We start from the raw sequence: 18,693 nt of genomic DNA on the forward strand, positions 1-18,693 counted from the left end.
CTGCCACGTTCTTTTGAGTCTGCTTCTCAAGTCTTCGAGACTCTACTTTTAGAGCCTAACCTCAAAATTCCTAGGTTTATAGATCAATCCTCCATCTTCCTTTGACTTATCTTTCCTAAACCTCCCTTCATTCCTGGTTACAGGTTAGTACAGGTTTCTTCATGGCTACCAATTTTGTTCACAACACTCACATGTCTATTCCCAAGGCCAACTACCTGGTAGATACTCCTGATCTATAGCCCACATATTGCCAATAATTTAGCTTATTACTCTCTGAGGACTTAACTTCACATTATGCTCTATGACCCTATCACCTGGGTTCTAACTAAATAGAGACACTTAGATAAAATGGAACCAATAGTCATCCATGTTGGTTGGTGCGCATCCTTCAGAGAGTACCTCTCAGTATTTATTAAGAAACTGTTGGTTTCACTACTGAAAGCATATAGTAGTTTTTGTTTATGGACAATGCTACTGTAGAGACTAAACCAAAAATACTGGTTAAAAAATGTGTCTGCCTGGTATAGACATATAGTCAATAATAAAAACAACCAATACTAGAGCTAAATAGGTCTATTTCTTAAATATTATTCAGAAAGATATGATAGTAGGGTCAAGGTATTAAATGATAAATAAGGAATTAATAAACAAATCTAAGAGATGGATAGAATAGAATGTACATACAGGTAAGTTCATTGTAAGATAGACATTATGGAAACTCTTAAAACGAGCACATATACCATTTGATTCATAACCAAAATGTAAGTTAACACCTGCAATTGAAGAGGAATTCAGCAAAAATAAGCTCAGATAAGAGGTAAATTTAAGCAGGATTTTTTTGTATAATTAAGATTAGAACAGCTAAGCTAAAGTATGACTTCATTTATAAAATACAATATGAGGACAAAACAAAGCAATGGAAGTGGAATTTAAGTGTATCCTAAATATGTTCACAAAAGAGGGAGATGTAGGATATCAATGACTCATCTGATATTGAGAGTAATCTCAGTATAAGGTGCCTTCATCATTTAGAGGTTATGCATGCAGCTATGATCCACGTGGCCAGCAGGTCACAATCACCAGCATTTCCCTGGGGGAAAGACTTGGCTTTCTACTTCCATAAACGGCTACAGTCTTGAAAACCCCAAATGCGTCACCATAAGTCAGCATTGACTGGAGAGCCATGAGAGAAGGTTAGAATGGAAAGAGAAAACGAGGAAGGCATGAAATATATTACATAAACAAGAGTATGTCTGTTATAGAAATAAATATGTCAAATATAAAACAGTAACAATAAACATAAGTAATGTGAGTATGCTAGTTTTAATATTATGTCCTGGTGATGGTTTTTCCAAAGGCATTTTCGACGTCTTTGTTACTTAGATTGTAAATCAGGGGATTTAACATAGGTATGATCAATATAGAGAACATAGAGATCACTTTGTGAATGATACAGTGAATGATCTGTGCTGGGACACAAATAAATGGAGATAAGGTGCCATGGTAGATGGTGACAACAATCAGGTGGGAGACACAAGGAGAACCCTTTCTTTCTTCCCTCAGCAGAGCCTGTCTTGAGGATAGCTGCTATAATGGAAATGTAGGAGAAAAGAACTGTGAGAAGGCAGATAGCTTCAACTAAACCAGCAAAGACCACCAGCACGATGTCATGCACGTAAGTATCTGTACAGGACAAGGAGAAGAGTTGGGAAATGTCACAAAAGAAATGCTTAATTTCTTTAGAGCAGAAAGAGAGATGGAAAGTGGTGGTGGTGTGAATAATAGAACTCATGATGCTCCCCCAAAAGGCTCCCATTGCAAGCTGGCAAGCAATCCTCTTAGATAAAATAGAAATCCCTCTAAGATTTAATCCTCTAAGTTACAAACAGTGGATTGCATATAGCTACATATTGATCATAAGTCAGAGCGGCCAAAAGGAAAGATTCTGTGTCAACCAAGGAACAGAAAAATATAGCTGTGTCACACACCCATTGTAAGAAATGGCCATCTTCTCAGAATCCAAATCCACAAGCAATTTGGGAACAATAACAGAAGAGTAGCAGACAATATATATAGAAAAAACTGCATAGGGGTGTGCAGGGTTGAACTGCTTGTGATTAAAAAAAAATCATCCCAAGGTTTCCCATCAATGTGACAAAATCAATGGAAAAGAACACAGCAAAGAGGAACTCCGAAGTTCTGGGTGGTCACTGAGTCCCAGGAGCAAGAATTCTGTCTTCACTGTGCCATTCACTTCCTTCATCCTCCTTCAGTGCTTTGGGCCTTCTGGAGCTGTGGCAGAGTAAGGAGGGCAATGTTTCTAATAACCGTGTTATAAAAGTGATGTTTATAATAACATCGACAAGAGCAATAATTAATTAATTGATGCTAAATTGGCAAAATAGAGCCTAAGTTTACAAATATTTTAGCTTTGGAATTCAGTACTTTTAAATTGCATTGCTAAATGCATCCTTTCATTTTCCATACAGCTAGTCATTCCTATAAGGCTAGCTTGTAGACACTACCCTCAAGCAAGCCGATGACTCTACGTTTGGTTTTCACCCTTATATTTTTTAACTCTGTTTACTACATCCTATACATATATCAGAACTAAGAAAACACAACTAAACATTTTACCTCGGTCCAATCCACCCCATGTCTGCTACCATTCTAATCAATACTCTGTTGCCCTCCGATCATATCCATTGCAAAATTGAACTGATCAGCGGCTCCATGGGAATTCTTGTCAGATCCAATCTATGCTCTGTTCATTCACCATCTCCCAGTCATGCAGACTCCCTATTACCCACTTAGAGCATACCTCCATTGTCAGGACCACTGCTGTTCTCTACCATGTATAACTGAATCTAAGAGAATGTGCCTATCTATGGTCTTCTGTACCTTGAATTTAGGTAGCAGACTCATGTTTCTATGTAAAGGAAATACTACTCTGCTATTCGGGTGCCTTCAACCCTTTGCCAGAGAACAGTTGGTTTAATGTAGAACAATGGCATTTTATTAGACACTTGTGTAGTGTGGTGCTACTATCAGGAAGCTTCTCAGGGTCTTGACACATGGAATTTCTTCTACAAAATTTCTTTCAACATCATTGCTCTTCAAGGCTTAAAACAAGACAGGAAACAATGCCAACTCACAACCACTCTTCATAGTTTCCAGGTCTGTAAATATTAACCAGCGTAGATACCCCTATATGCCTCCCATTGTTTTGGTTGGTTTCAACTACCAACCTTATGGTTATTAGTCCATCACTTACCAGACAGAGCCACCAGGGCTCAAGGCCCTGCAGGGTGATTTTTGAGAGTTATTGTCAGGTTAATTTCTCAAAGAAGAGCACCAAAGCACATGCAGTGCTGCAGGTTTGTCAGGTAGGGAGCAAAATCACTATGGACATGCCAACAGAACTGGGGTTCTGGCTTCCCAACCAGAAAACACTCCTAAGAGGCAAAACACAGATGTGAAACTCTTTATAGGCTTTTCTTGTCTTGTCATTGTTTTTATTGGTCATTGTCTTGCTTTCTTTTGTTGTATACTTTTGCTGTGTCTTGTTTTAATGCTAATTATTGTCTGTCTCTTCCTGTCTATCTAGATAAGATAGGCAAGATAAACTATCCAGAGAGGAAAACAAAGGGAATGACATTTCAGGTGTGTGTGTGGAGAGGGTGAGGGGGGGAGAGAAGCAGGGGAAAGGAAGAAGGGTGTCAACAAAACCAGGGACAAGAGAACAACAAGTGAACTAAAATCCATGGTGAGGAGGGTGTAGGATGCTTGTGCAGAGCATACATGCAGCACGATAGGCCCCATAAGAAAACTAATGATGGGCTTCTATACAAGACCAAGAGAGAAATGCTGTAGCATGCACACCTGTAAACTGATTAGAATAATGCTTTGAAAGTCATCCTCTTTAGCACGTATGACATCTTTTTCAATCTTTCAATCTCTCAATTAATTTGAAAAAAACTTTATATAGCCTCAACCTCCTACCAATTTGTTTATTTTTTTCTATTCCTTTAAAAGCTAAGGCAAATTCCTTTTTCACTTTTTATTGTGACTTAAGTAAACATTTAACAGAAAAATGATTTTTCACTCAATCAATAGTTCATACACATTTAGGATCATGATGTTGATTGCAGGACTGTCAAGTAACTGTTTAGAAAATAATGAGGGAAATGTATGTAGGAATATGCTTGATACAATTGATTTCAGAGCCCGCAAGTGAAAGAAAGAGCTTTAAAAACAAAAAATGTGTTATCACTCAAAAACTTATCCAATTGGGTCATCAAAATTCCTTTAAAGCTTCATGGCACCATACAATTTATGCCAACTATTTCAGTGGCCTGAGCATCTATACAAATCCTCAACTATAGCAATGTTAGGTAGTTTCCTAAGTATGTTATATATATGTCTTAAAATTAAACATTTTCACCTTTAATAATGAAAAATGCGCTGGTCTTAACTTACCACAAGTTATTTGTTCAAGTTTTTCACGCATTAACTGAATTATTCTAGAAGCTACTGAGCACATATTTTGTGTCTCCTGCACTTCTTAATACTACACATTTTATGGTCTATTCAGTAGTTTCTGAAATAATACATCCTATAGTCTATTGTAAATGGAAAACTTCAAGCATATAATTATTTAAACAATTCATAACAAATTGTAAAATATCATAAAATGAAAAGACAGGGCTCTTAGTCTAAGGTATGATGTCTGAATCTACTATAGAAAGAAGATAAACTTCTTTAAAATTGGGACATGTAATTGATTATATAAATGATGAATAGAGAAGTCAACAGGGGTAAAGACAAATTTTCCAGTAGGTATTATGAGGTAGATGTGACTATGACATTTTATAAAATAGAAAATCCCAGAACACTGGAATTAAGGAGAAAATAGACAGACCTTGGTAAAGTTCATCCTTATGCTGTAACTCTTAACCCTTCCTCTAATAATATTTCTTTTCTGTCACCCTTCTCAACCCAAATCAGTTCGGCATATATCCCCTATCCTTGGTTCATATCCCATTGTTTCTGCAAGACATCATTTTATTTATCACTCTATTAAGATATATTGCCTACACTCTGAAATGGGAGAAATATGGGGCTTTTTACTCCAGTAAAGAACTACTTCCATAAACTCATGAGGGCAGTTCTTCCTGTCCTATAGGTGAGCTAACAATCAGCATTGATTTGAGTTAGCTTTTTTTCATACCCTGGGATTATGAGTCTTTGGGGATGAGGATGATAAGTGCTTTGTCTCTGTTAAAACAAGCATCTGCAGTGTGATCATGCTTTAGAAAGGGAAAACAAATATTAAAACATTATTATATTTGATAATATTTTTGAGTGATGTTTACATGCTAGTCAACAAAATAAACTAAGAGGATAGAATATATATGCTTATTTTGTCATTGCTATTCGATACATCCATAAAGCAATGAATATTAAGCCCCAAATTATTAGATATTAAGGCACAATGAGAAGAATCTTGGTTAAGTCCATCCTTGTACTATAATTCATAAATTTTCCCTTTAAGTCTTTAGAAAAATTTCCTTTTCTTCCCTCTCCTCAACCAAATCAGTCCTGCATCAATTCCCCTAGTCTTGGTTTCTAAATCACCTTCTCCTCAAGACATCAATATACTTATCACTCTGTTAATAAACCATTGCTTACTCCCTAATATTATTAGTATTCTGTGTTGAAGTTGATGAGGACTTCATCTCTGTTATAGTAGGCACCTAGAAGGTTTCCATGAAGAAGTATAGGAAAATAAGTATATAAATATCAACACACTTTATATCACATGAGTGGCTACTGTGGTAGTTACATAATCTGGAGTCAGTTTGAGGCTTAAGAGTGAAGGGGTGGAGATTAGCCTGTCAATCAGATCACAGCTTGATGACCTCATTTGTAAGCCTAAGGAGATAAATAGCTCATTGGAGGCAGGACACAGGCTGACTCCCTGTAAGCCATACCTGTTGAAAAGACATGGAGAGAGATGACGGAACCAGAGCTCTGGAGCTAGAGTAGCCTCATGGAGACCCCTGCCTGCGCTGAGATGCTTACACCACCACTGGATCGACAATACCTTCCACTCACTTGCCTGTGAGCTCCCTGCATTAGGCATCATTGTATGAGTTTTGTGAGTCTGAAGAGGACTTTGTAGATGGGTATCAGACATCTGGGATAATATCAAACATAAGGAATTGATCTGGACTGGACTGGGATGTTTACTAAATATTCAACTGCTCTTGTATATAAAGCTTGTTCTTATACAGTTATGAGTGTCTCTATGAAATTGTTTCTCTAGATGACCAAGACTAAAACAGGTACACCCTCCCCCCACAAAGTTAACATACTTTATATCATACAAGAGCATACCCCATGCCAAAAATAACCCAGATTTTTTTCCCCAAAGAGATGTATTTAATTTTTTAAATAAAATTAACCCTTATCAACATTAAAGTAGTTTACATAATGCTTAACATATTTGTCAAATCTGTGCTTCCATTCTTGGAAACTTTTTTCAAACTCATCTGTTTGGATGGCTGCCAGCACCTCGATTATGTTTACCTTCACCTCTTCTACATCATCAAATTACTATATTATCATGTCTCTCTTCAATTTTGGAAACAAAAAAAAATATTAGACAGTGAGGTCAGGTGAGTGATGTGGGTGGGGCAAGAGAGGCATGCTGGTTTCTGCCAAAACTTGGTGGCTGCATGACCAGGTGCATTGTTGTGGTAGCAAAACCAGTCCCCAACCGCCACAAACCAGGCCTTTTGTTGTCACACACTTGTTAAACATCTTTTCAGAACCTCTAAATGGAAAGCTTAATGAATAGTCTGGCCTGCTGGAACAAACTCCAAATGCATTGTCCCCCTAAACATAAAAAACAAAACAAACCAATGAACATCATCTTGAACTTTGAATCCACTTGCGCTATTAGGGGGGTGAGGTGATGATGCTGCCTTCCACTGGCTTTATTGATGCTTGCTTTCAATGTCTTCAGAATAGCACCCAGAGGGATCAGTTATCAGGCACAAAAGAACAAAAAAATCATATCATTATGTGCTTACCTCCCTGATACAATCACTGAAAACAAATGGGTGCATAAGCAAATGTGGCAAAGAACGCTGATGGTGCCCAGATATCAAAAGATATAGCATCTGGAGTCTTAAAGCCTTGAAGGTAAATAAGAGGCCATCTAGCTCAGAAGCAGCAAAGCCCTTATGAAAGAAGCACACTAGCCTGTGAGATCATAAGTGTCGAAGGGATCAGGTATCAGGCATCATCAGAACAAAAAAATCATATCATTGTGAATGAGTGGGAATAGGAGGGGGAAACCCAAAGCCCATCTGTAGGCAACTGTAAATCAATCCCCTTACAGAAGGGTCACAGGGAGGAGATGAGCCAGTCGGGGAGCATTATATCTAGCAAAGTTGAACATATGTTGCCATCATCATTTCCAAATCTTGAAACCTTGGTATAATATCCTCTTTTCCTCCCTTTCCACCTTCCCACTCTCATGAATCCTTCACCAATTATACGTTGTCATTATTTTTCATCTCTTACATGGTTCATTGTCTCCCTTCACCTACATTTCTGTTATTCATTTCCTTGGGGGAGGGGACTATATATCCAATTGTGTGATGGGTTCCCTCTTTCTCACCCTTCTCCCTTCTGACTATCCCCTACTCTCATGATATCAATACTCCCACTACTATTCCTGAGGAGACTATCTTTCCTGAATTCCATGTGTCCAAAGCAATTTGTTTACATCATTTTATTGGGGTCTTATACAACACTTATCACAATGCATATATACATATATTGTACCAAACACATATGTACATTTTTGCCATTATATTTCAAATTATTTTCTTCCTACCTGAGCCCTCGGAATCAGCTTCCTATTTTCTCCTCCCTCCCAAATCCTCCCAAATAATTTAAATGATAAATTATTATTTTTCATGTCTTACAATAACTGTTGGGTCCCTTCACCCACTTTTCTGTTGTCCATCACCGATGGAGGGGGTCATATTTAGATCATTGTGATCGGTTTCCCGTTCTCCCCCACCTTCCCCTTACCTTCCTTATATTGCTAATCCCATTATTAGTCCTCAGGGTTTTATCTGTTCTGGGTTCCCTGTGTTAGTTCCTATATGTACCAGTGTACATCCTCTGGTCTAGCCAGATTTGTAAGGTAGAATTGGGATCATGATTGTGGGGAGGAGGAAGCATTAAAGAACCAGAGGAAAGCTGAATGATTCATTGGTGCTATACTTCACCCTGACTGACTCATCTCCTTCCCTCAACCCTTTTGGAAGGGATGTCCAGTTACCTACAGATGGGCTTTGGGTCTCCACACCGCATGGCCCTGATTCACCAAGATATGATTTATTGTTCTATGATGCCAGATACCTGATCCCATCAACACCCTCTGATCACAAAAGCTGGTGTGCTTCTTCCATGTGGACTTTGTTGCTTCTAAGCTAGATGGCTACTTGTTTATCTTCAAGCTTTTGAGACGCCAGATGCTATATATTTATATATTCCATAGCTATCAGCTTTCTTCACCACATTTGCTTATGCATCTACTTTGTCTTCAGTGATCCTGTGGGGGAAGTGAGCATGACGGAATGCCAGGTTAATAGAACATAGTGTTCATATATTGAGGGAGTACTTCAGTAGAGGCTCAATGTACATCTGCTACCTTAATAATAAACCTATAAATATGTGCTCATAGATCTATTTCCCTATCATCATATATAAATATATTTACATATGTACATGCCTATATTTAGACCTCTATAAATGCCCTTTGCCTCCTAGCTCTTTTCTCTATTTCCTTTTACTTTCCTCTTGTCCCACTATCATGTTCAAGCTTCATTTGGTTTTCAGAAATTCCTCCCGGTTACATTGCCCTTGATCAAGCCCTGCCATGCCTCCTACACCCTCCTTGTCATTGATTTTGGATCCCTTGTTGTTCCCTTGTCCCTGAATTTATAAACACCCACTTCCTTTCTCCTGCCACCCCCTCTCCCATTCCCCCTAAAAGTGTCAGTGCCATTGTTTTCTCCTTCAGCTTGTTAATTCTGCCTATTTTATCTTGATCCACTTGTAGACATAATAACAAAATTAAGACAGAGCAAACAAGGTAACAAAACAAAAATAACTCAATAAATACAAAGAAAAAAGAGACGACTGTAAGTAGTTCAAGGTCTGTTTGTTGAACTTTAGGTGTGCTTTCTAGTCGAGTCTAATGGGGTGCCACTCCCTGGCCCCCAAATCTATTTTTTGTATTCCCTGGGGACTTTGTTGCTCTGTTCCCTTTGCTATTCTGTTGAACACACTTAGTGTTTCGCCTCGGTGGGTTGAGGTCAGATCGGGAAAAATTCTCACACAGTGTCTCCAGTGTTGTCCCCATAGCACTATGGGTCAGCAAGGTACTATGTGTCTCATAGTGGAACCAACACTCAGGTCCTCTCTGTTCTTTGGGTGATCTCAGTGGGAATATCATCCTCAAGGCTTGGTGGGCCAGGATTTGTTTCACGCTATCTACTTCTCCCTTCATTTGCTCCTGTGTGTCCTGATCAGACATGCCCCTTCTTCCTGAGCTGTAGTACAGTGCTGTCCTCTGAAGTGAATTCTGCATAGAAGTGGAGCTGTCCACTTAGATGGGATTGGGGCTGGCCCCTCAAACCTCTCTAGTGGTTCCCTGCTTCATGCCAGTATGTTGAATTCATGTCTTGGAGCACCAGGTTGAAGTCTGGTCCCTCTTTCCCTGTGGAGATATAAACAAGACCTTTCTCTTGGGTAGGTTATTGCCCTGTTCCCCTGATACCTATGTCTTTTTTTTCTTTTGTCCCCCTTCTCTTTAGTTGATCACTAGATGTATCGCTGGATTTGGTCTGGCCTCTACCATACTACCAGGTGTCCAGAGCTCTTATCTGTACCAATGTGTGTTCTCCAATCTAGCCAAATTGAAGGTAGAACTGAGCCATGGTAGTGTTGGGGGAGGAAGTATTCAGAAACTAGAGGAATTAATGATGTCAGTGCTATACTACATCTTGGGTGAATCATGCCTTTCTTATATTTATTTTGTGGGGATATACAATTTTCTCCAGCTGGGTTTTGATCTTCACTCAACTCCCATTGTTTGCTTTGATATATTTGTTTGTTTGGGATCTTTTAATACATGATACCTGATCCCACTGACACCTCATGATTACACAGCCTGTTGTGCTTCTATGTGGGCTCATTTGCTTCCGGGCTAGATGGCCTTTTATTTGACTTCAAGCCTTAAAGGCCCCAGATGTTATATCTTTTGATAGATGGGCATTATCTGCTCTCTTCACCACATTTTGTCTTCAGTGATTGTATTGGGAAGGTGACTATCAAAGAGCACCAGTTTATCAGCACAATATGTTCTTGTGTTAAGGGAGGCCTTGAATAGAGGCCTAAAATCTGTCTGCTACCTTAATAATTATCATATAAATATATGTACATTATAAATTAATGTACTTTACAAATAGACATGCCTATAGGTATACCTCTATAAATAGCTTTCACCTCCTATTTCTTTCCTCTATTTCCTTTCAATTTCCTCCGATCCCATTATCATGCTCACTCTCCATATTGCTCTCAGCATTTCTTCTCAGATACATTGCTCTAAAGCCCACCTGGCATTATATACCGTCCTCACCATCAATTTTAGATTTCCTGTTTACAATTATCTCTGAGTTTGTTTCACTTTTAGATGTCCAAACAAAATGAGATACTTATTCAGAGATTATAGATATAGCTGTATATGTAAATCATTTTACAAAAGACTAAATTATCCACTGCAAATGTAGATGGTAGAAGCCAGGCAATGTGATGGGCAATATAGACTCAATTATAAGTTTCCTTTAATGAAATCATTTCTGAATTCTAGTAAATACCAGTAATTCTCATGCTTTTTATGTGGCATTTCCTTGTGAGATATTGTGACAAGTTTATGATATGTAACATGACTTTTTTTTAAAGTATATGGAGAAGTGTGGGGAAAAGTTGTTTAATCCTTAGGCAGTTGAGACAGGACCACCACCGTCGAGGGTTCAAGACCCGTGGGAAACCCTGATGGCTGAATCAACTGATGAAGTAGCGGTTTGCCTCTCTTTTCTCCTGATCCCTGGAAAATCTGCAGAAGCAGATGTTTGAAAACTTTGGCAGGTATGTTAATGCTTCTTTGTATACCTGCAAATAATTGTAAACAGTCCTTTTGTGCAAACCTGCCTTGTCTTGCAGGCTATGTGCCTGAAGAGTATTTATATCTGCTTTGAATGAACTTCAGGGCCTTGAAGCAACTACACTACAGGACCATCCCATGACTCAAAGTTTGTCTTATCTTTTCTCTTCTCTTTGCAAACAATGCCCCTCTCAAACCTGTTAGGTTTGTAAGATGAGAGACAGACTACAATATCTTATAAGGAAAGATTATTTGGAGAAAAGTTTTAGAATTTATTTTATCCACCATATCACCTGATTATTGAAAAGTCTTTGTTAACAGTGCTTATGAGCAACACGATCCCATGACACAGTGCTTCATAAATATTTGTCCCAAATTTGTGGATACTGGCTTCAGTGGATTTTCTCTAGTTTATACTGTATATTCATATTATCTGTTTAATCTTCTTTCCACATAACAGTTACATATTACACCATCAGAAGAATGTTTTATTTTTCACTATAACCTCTATAAGCACATCTACTTGTTCTGAACAAAACACACTTGGTTTTTAAGACAGATATGGGATTAATTGTAATGACAATAAAGGGAAGTACAGACTAGACTAAACAATTTGGCTAATTGCAATGATATCCTCCCTGAATAATTTCCGGGGATTATTTTAAGAATTGTTTGTTTATCTGTAGTACCTTGTTCAGGTGGCCTGAATGTATCTTCCACTTCTTCTTGGGGTTCTACAGAAAAGGAAAAAAAGATAGGTTGATATAATATTTTGATCCAGTTGACAATCATTACTCTTACATTCCATTGTTTCTCTTATACAACACACTTCTCACACTCCAGTGTGGCAAATATCATTGCCAAGATATGATATGGATGCCTCCATAATTTCATTAAAAATGAAACCAGACTCTCTGCCATCAAGTCCATGTTGACTCATAGTGATCATCTAGGTCAGCATAGAGCTGCCCCTGTCATTTTCTAAGATTGTAAGCTTTACTGTCGTAAAAAGCCTTCACTTTCTCCCACAGATCATCTGATAGTTTCAAACAGCTGAACTTCCAGTTAGCAGATAGATTTCCATATTTTGACTCACTTTTAAAAGATGTAGTTCTGGCACAGGAGGAGAAAAGGCAGCCCACAGGTAAGCAGTACTTACTGGTAGCTCCATGGTGAACAGTGAGTCTGGTGTTCAGAAGGAGAGGTGGGAGAACTCTGGTAAATGAGGGACACCTATGACAACCTGGAATGCTTCCCATGCCCAGAAGGTGAGCATACCACACATCTAGCTGTGCCAGAGCCTCAAGGGATCTGTAACTTGATCCCTGGAATTTCTGGGCTTGACACAGCTGTGTTGCTCCCGCTCACTGATGCTGCAGGAGTTATCACCTACCGATTGCCTCACTTCATCTCCCAGCCTGTTCACCTCACAAGGAACTAGATAGCTGCCCTGTGGAAACTCACACAGCCACTGTCTACCGGCAACACCCCCAATGGGAGATACTCCCTTCACCCATGGCTCCCCTCCCACCACGTAGCAGCAGTTCTGCAGCCAAGCTCTAGTACCTTTATCCATCAACCCAGTGCCGCAGGAGCTGAACTGAAGTCTACCTGCAGTAGGTTGGGCCACCTGTCGCTGGATGGCCATCCACACCATTTCCTTAGACCCTTCCACCCCTGCTGTGGCCTCGTCTGCAGAGCTCGATGGGTACAGATCACTCCTCATTCACCAGCGCAGCCACCCACTTGGAAGTGTGGCCCACTTGCTTGGCACCAGGTCTGCTCAGCAGTGTGGCTTAGCACTTTCCCAGCATTCCCTGAGCCACAAGGAGCAGCCAAAAGTGCATCCTTGGAGTAGAGAGCATATACCCCAAACATCTAGGCTGGCTCCAGAGCCAAGGAGATAAGTGACCCAGGACCTGGGGCTCCCCAGTCTACATCTGCCACACTAGCTCCGACCTCAACAAGGCCACTAACTTCCCATTGGCCCTCTTAACCTTATCACTCCACCCAGAGCTCCTCTCCTAATGCCACCCTTAACATCAACAGCCCGTCCCACAGCAGCTCAGTGCTCCCCGCCTGCTGCTGATAGCTCCCCCCACCAGTGCCAGGCATCTCCTCCCTGTGGAGGCTTTCCCCTGGAAACTGCACCAGTGGGAGGCGTTGTTCTTGCATTTTCTCAGCATCTTTCCTGTGGCAGCAAGGCCTCCCCAACTTCTGTCTTCTTTAGATACCTTTAAAAATGGAAAGAAAAGGCTGTACATTGTGACCCAACAGCTATGTCTTACTCAGCCCATGGGCATACATATAGTCCCCAGCATCACTCCAGTCACCGAGGCAGGCGCCATAGGTCACTGAATTTCAGCAGAACCCGATCTATATAGCAGTTCAAACTCCTACCATAGTGGGACACTGGCAACCCTCAAAATCACCCTAACCAGTAACACAGAGAATGATCTCAAGGTCCTGTGGCCTCCCAGAAACATAGTGCCCACTTCTAGAAAGCTGTCACATAAACAGAAGCATACCCCAACATTCACAACAACAACAAAAATACCCCAGAAGGACAAAACACAAGAGAAGAGCTAATGATGTTCATAGAAAAATCAGAGATGGATCTGCCACAAAAAGAAATTTTCAGAAGGTTGCTTGGAGTAATACAAGAGTTGAGGGAACCAACGCAGAAAAAGGACACAATGATAGAGGAGATGAATTCCATGAGAGAAGGGATCAAGTCATCAATAGAGGTGATGAAATCTATACACTAAAGGGAAATACAGGAGCTAATGGATGAGGTAAGAGAAGCTACACACAAAATCATCAATCTTATAAACAGACTAGAAGATGCAGATCTTCTAGTGATCTTGAAGAAAACCAAATATACTTCAACAAACAAGAAAGACAGTCAAATAAGATAATAAAAGAGGCAGAAGAAATCCCGAGATCAATGACATATGCTACAGAGATAAACAATATTCAAACAATTGGTGTACTGGAACAAGACACAACAATGAAGTCCACAGAAAAATTAGTGAGGGAGTTTCTGGAGCATCTTTCCCACCTTAAGGAATGAGAATCAGACACTCAACAGAAAGCACAGAGACACCAATTCGACTAAAACCCAGGAGATTTCACCAAGTCAAATAATAGTTAAATTATCAAATTTTAAATTTTATTTTAAAATATTTTAAATAAAATGACATAGATAGTAATACAAAATAAAATTAAGAAAATTTTAAGAGTAGCAATACAAAGGAAGACTGCCACATACAAAGCTACTCAGGTAAGAATATGCACAGACCTATCAGCAGAAACCATGACAAGGAGGAGAGAGTAGAATAACATTTTCCAAAAACTTAAAGAAAAAAAGGCCTGCTCAAGAATCCTCTACATTGCCAAATTATCTATTAAGATAGAAGGAGAGACAAAGGCCTTCAAGGACAATGAAAAACTCAAAGAATATTCAATAAGATAAACAAACCTGTGGAAGATACTTGCCAACTCACTATGGTCAGAAGACCAATATTCACCAAGCACAGGCAGGAGACAATCATGTAGCCCAACTCCATCCAGAAGCCAACATGCCAATACCAATTACCAAGACAATGTAACCGCAGAGAGAAAAGAAGGCAATAATGAAGTCCCACAAACAAGGTGAAAAAAGAAATCACACATTCAACCATCATAGTAGGTGATTTTAATACAACATGATCACAGAAAGATCACTGGGAAAGAAGCTCAGCAAGGAGGCTGCAGAGCTAAACAATACAATTAGGCAACTGGATCTGGTAGGCATATATAGAGCTTTCCATCGAAATGCCAAAAATAGATTTAGAAAAAGCATTTGCCAACATCCAACACCGGTTCCTAATTAAGATACCCAAAGATAGGAATGGAAGGGAAATTTCTCAAGTTTATACAAGCTATCTACCTAAAGCCAACATCCAACATCATAGTCAATGGAGAAAAGAGAAAAAAAATTCCATTAAAAAAGGGGACCAGACAAGGATGCCCCAGATCCCCACTCTTATTTAACATCATACCAGAGGTACTTCCTAACAACATAAGACAGTGGAAGGGCAATAAATGTATCCTCTGCGAAAGGTGAAGCTGAAACTATAACTATTTGCAGATGACATGATTCTGTAGGTTGAAAATCCCAACAGTTTCACAACAGGAGTACTGACCGTGATAGTGGATTATGAAAGAGTGGCAGGATACAAGATCAAAAAAAGAAGTGTATTGGTTTGCTATCTACATCAGACAGTACCATGGAAGAGGAGATCAAGAAGGGGGTACCTTTCACAATAGTCAAGAACAAATTGAAACCAAAAGCAACCTCCACCTCATACTCAACATAGTGAAGATATTAATCTTACTCAAGGCACTTTATAAGTATAAGTCTATTTCAATTCAAATACCAACAACCTTCTTCAAAGAATTGGAAAAAGCTGACCACCAAGTTCATATGGAGAGAGAAGAAGCCCAGAATTAGCAGAGAACTCCTCAAGAAGGACAACATTGGAGGCCTCACTTAACCTGACTTTAACACCTACTACAAAGCCACAGTGGTCAAAACAGTGTGGTACTGGCATAATGACAGATACTCAGACCAATTGCAAAGAACAGAAAAACCAGAAGTAAGACCATAAGCATATAGACAACTGTTTTTCAATAAGGACTCCAAAAACATTAAGTGGGAGGTGGATGCCCTCTTTAACAAGTGGTGCTAGCAACAATGGATATCCACAGGTAAAAAATGAAACGACATGTTTACAACACCCCAATGCAGAAGAACAAACTCAAGGAGGATCACAGACCTAGAAGTAAAACCCCAAACTATCAGGAACATCAACAAAAGAATCAGGACAAAAATAAGAACCATGGCCAGGGAGTACATAGGCTAACTGCAAAAGAAGGGTACACACAGGCGAACCTGAAATTCACAAGTAGTATTTACTAAGGATAAAGTACCTATGTGCGTTGAAAGACTTCACCAAGAGGGTAACAAGGCAACCAACAAATGGCTTACTACTAAAATTTACAATACCCTCCTGGTCTGCAAAAAGATGAAAACAGTTACCTCCCTCAGGACGTGGGCAAAAGAACTGAAAAGAAATTTCACTAGCAAGGAGACCCGAATGCTGGTGTATGTATGTGGGTGTTTGTGCAGCATGTTGGTGTGTGCATGTAGGTAGTGTATACTATAAAATTAAAACAAAATGCTTATATAAGGAGCAGTGTACCTAAAATAATGTTTATTATTTTCTGGTTGATTGGAGGTCATTTAAATATATATATATTTAAATGCAAGTCTAATATTTATTGGATATCAGAGTAAGGACTATTAAAGTAATTGTGAAAAGGAGTTGGGATTCCTTAGGGAATCTCTGTACCTGTGTGACATAGCAGATGATACACCATGTAATTATAGAAGTCATTCATTCCCACAGGACAATCTGTTGAACACCCAGGGATCATATACAGGGCTTGCTATAAAACCAATGACATGAGAAGACAACAGTGAAGGTCTACGGCTAGAACTGCACCAAAGAATTAAGTCACTCACATGGGATCAGGCGCTCGTGTTTCGGTGGTGGTATTTGCTTGATTGTTTTCATTGAGCTTTTATATTTCTTTTTCCTGTTTTCTGCTAAATTGTTTTTTGAAACCAGAGACTAGGCCTCTTTATATAAGCGTTCATTGTAGCTAAATATATTAACATCCATAGTTAAGAAAGCATAAAATGAAATGCAAATTGTTGTTGGGGAGGTTGTCAGAAATGTTTTTATGACTATTACTATTTTAATTTCTTAATTAACTTTAATTTTTTTTTAATTATCCTCCCCCTGGAAAGAAAATAAAATTTAAATATGTGTCTCGAGGGAGAGAAATCTAAATGAGTTCAAGCCAAGGATTTATAGTCTTGTACTTTAAACAAAGATGACTATTACAGACATCACTCTGTTCCTGTCTCTACCCTCCCTTTCTCTCTCTTTTTAAAAATACCTTCATTTCATCTTCATTATACTCCCAATGAGTAGAAAGTGCATGCAGCATAGGACAAATAATGCAAATGGATTCTGTCAAAACTAACATTGGGACCTCAGTTCAAATGGTCTTCCGAGTTTCACAACCTCCTTTTCATACAGACCAAGCAGATTTCAAAGATGTTTAAGGGAAACAGAAAAGCAGTATTATAATTTCTGGAAATTTGCTTGGGGAGCATAAATCTGACATGGTTCTAAGGTTATGAGAATTGTTCAGAAATATGGATATTCTTATAACCGGTCATCTGCTTATGTATAAAGCTTATTTATTTTTGTAGACTAGTGCAGAGAGACCATACAGGAAACCATCACCCTTGTTTTATTTCTCTGTCACCTGTCTCCCTAGAAAGAGTTTCAAAATATTCTTCATAATCTCATTGAACAACAAAAACTTGCAGAGTGGGCATGGTTATCCTTGGTGTGTTTCTATGTGACTATTATGTTTAATCTTATGGCTCCTGGAGACTCCTCCATTCTGTTTTTGAGAATTACCACCTGTTTTCCTCTAGTAGATCCTGAATCACAGACTATTTCTGTCCCATTGTCAATCAGATACAGTCTTGTTTATTGGGTTAATGGGTTGAAGTGTGAAATGTTTTATCCAAGAACCTACTGTACTTTATAAGCTGCAATGACCTGAAAGCATAAAATAGTATGTTCACTACCTGAACTGCTCACTTAACCATGCTTTTGCCTCTGTATTACAGGGTCTAACTAAAAAACTGGGGTGGAAAAGAACTTTATAGTGTCCAGTGTGGATTGCCTGAAACTACTAATTGTAAGAATCATGAACTTGATCTCACATTTTCAAGGATTAATCTGGAAGACAAAGAAATATTATGATAAGAGCTATCATAATACTGCATAAATAGATGTGAAAATAGCAGGAATTATTTATTATGAAAATGCAGAGAACATCCTCTAAACCAAACCAAACCTCATGTGGTTGAAGCCATCTGACTTATGGGACCCAAAGTATTATAAATTGAATTATATTCCACAACTTTAACTGGGATGTACCATTTGAAAATAGCTTGCTGCAATTTTCTATCATCATCCTAAGCTCTTATGATACTAGTCTTCAACCCATTGTGCTGCACAAGAACCTTGTAAACTCTGTAATAAAAATACAGCTATAAAATTGGAGCTATAAGATACTTGCCCTCAGGAAGGGAACACAGAAGACTGTGTGTTATAGCAAAATGTGGTTGACAAACTAGATGGTGCCCAGCTATCAGATAAAGTAACATTTGTGGTCTTAAAGGCTAGTCTCCAAGCAAACAGCCATCTAATTGAGATGTCAACTAAGCCATCTAATTGAGATGTCAACGTGTAAGAAGACCAGCATTAGACATACAAGTGTTGTAAATCTAAAAAACCAAAGCCAAAGTA

General features: G+C 38.9%; 1 pseudogene; it reads right to left on the minus strand.

Annotated features, from left to right (window-relative positions):
- Positions 1 to 1,329: 1,329 nt before the first annotated feature.
- Positions 1,330 to 2,263, minus strand: LOC142445722 (olfactory receptor 5I1-like; annotated as a pseudogene).
- Between the last annotated feature and the right edge of the window lie 16,430 nt (positions 2,264 to 18,693).

Source organism: Tenrec ecaudatus, chromosome 4 (genome assembly GCF_050624435.1).
Source record: "Tenrec ecaudatus isolate mTenEca1 chromosome 4, mTenEca1.hap1, whole genome shotgun sequence".
In the NCBI taxonomy this organism is placed as follows: Eukaryota; Metazoa; Chordata; class Mammalia; order Afrosoricida; family Tenrecidae; genus Tenrec; species Tenrec ecaudatus.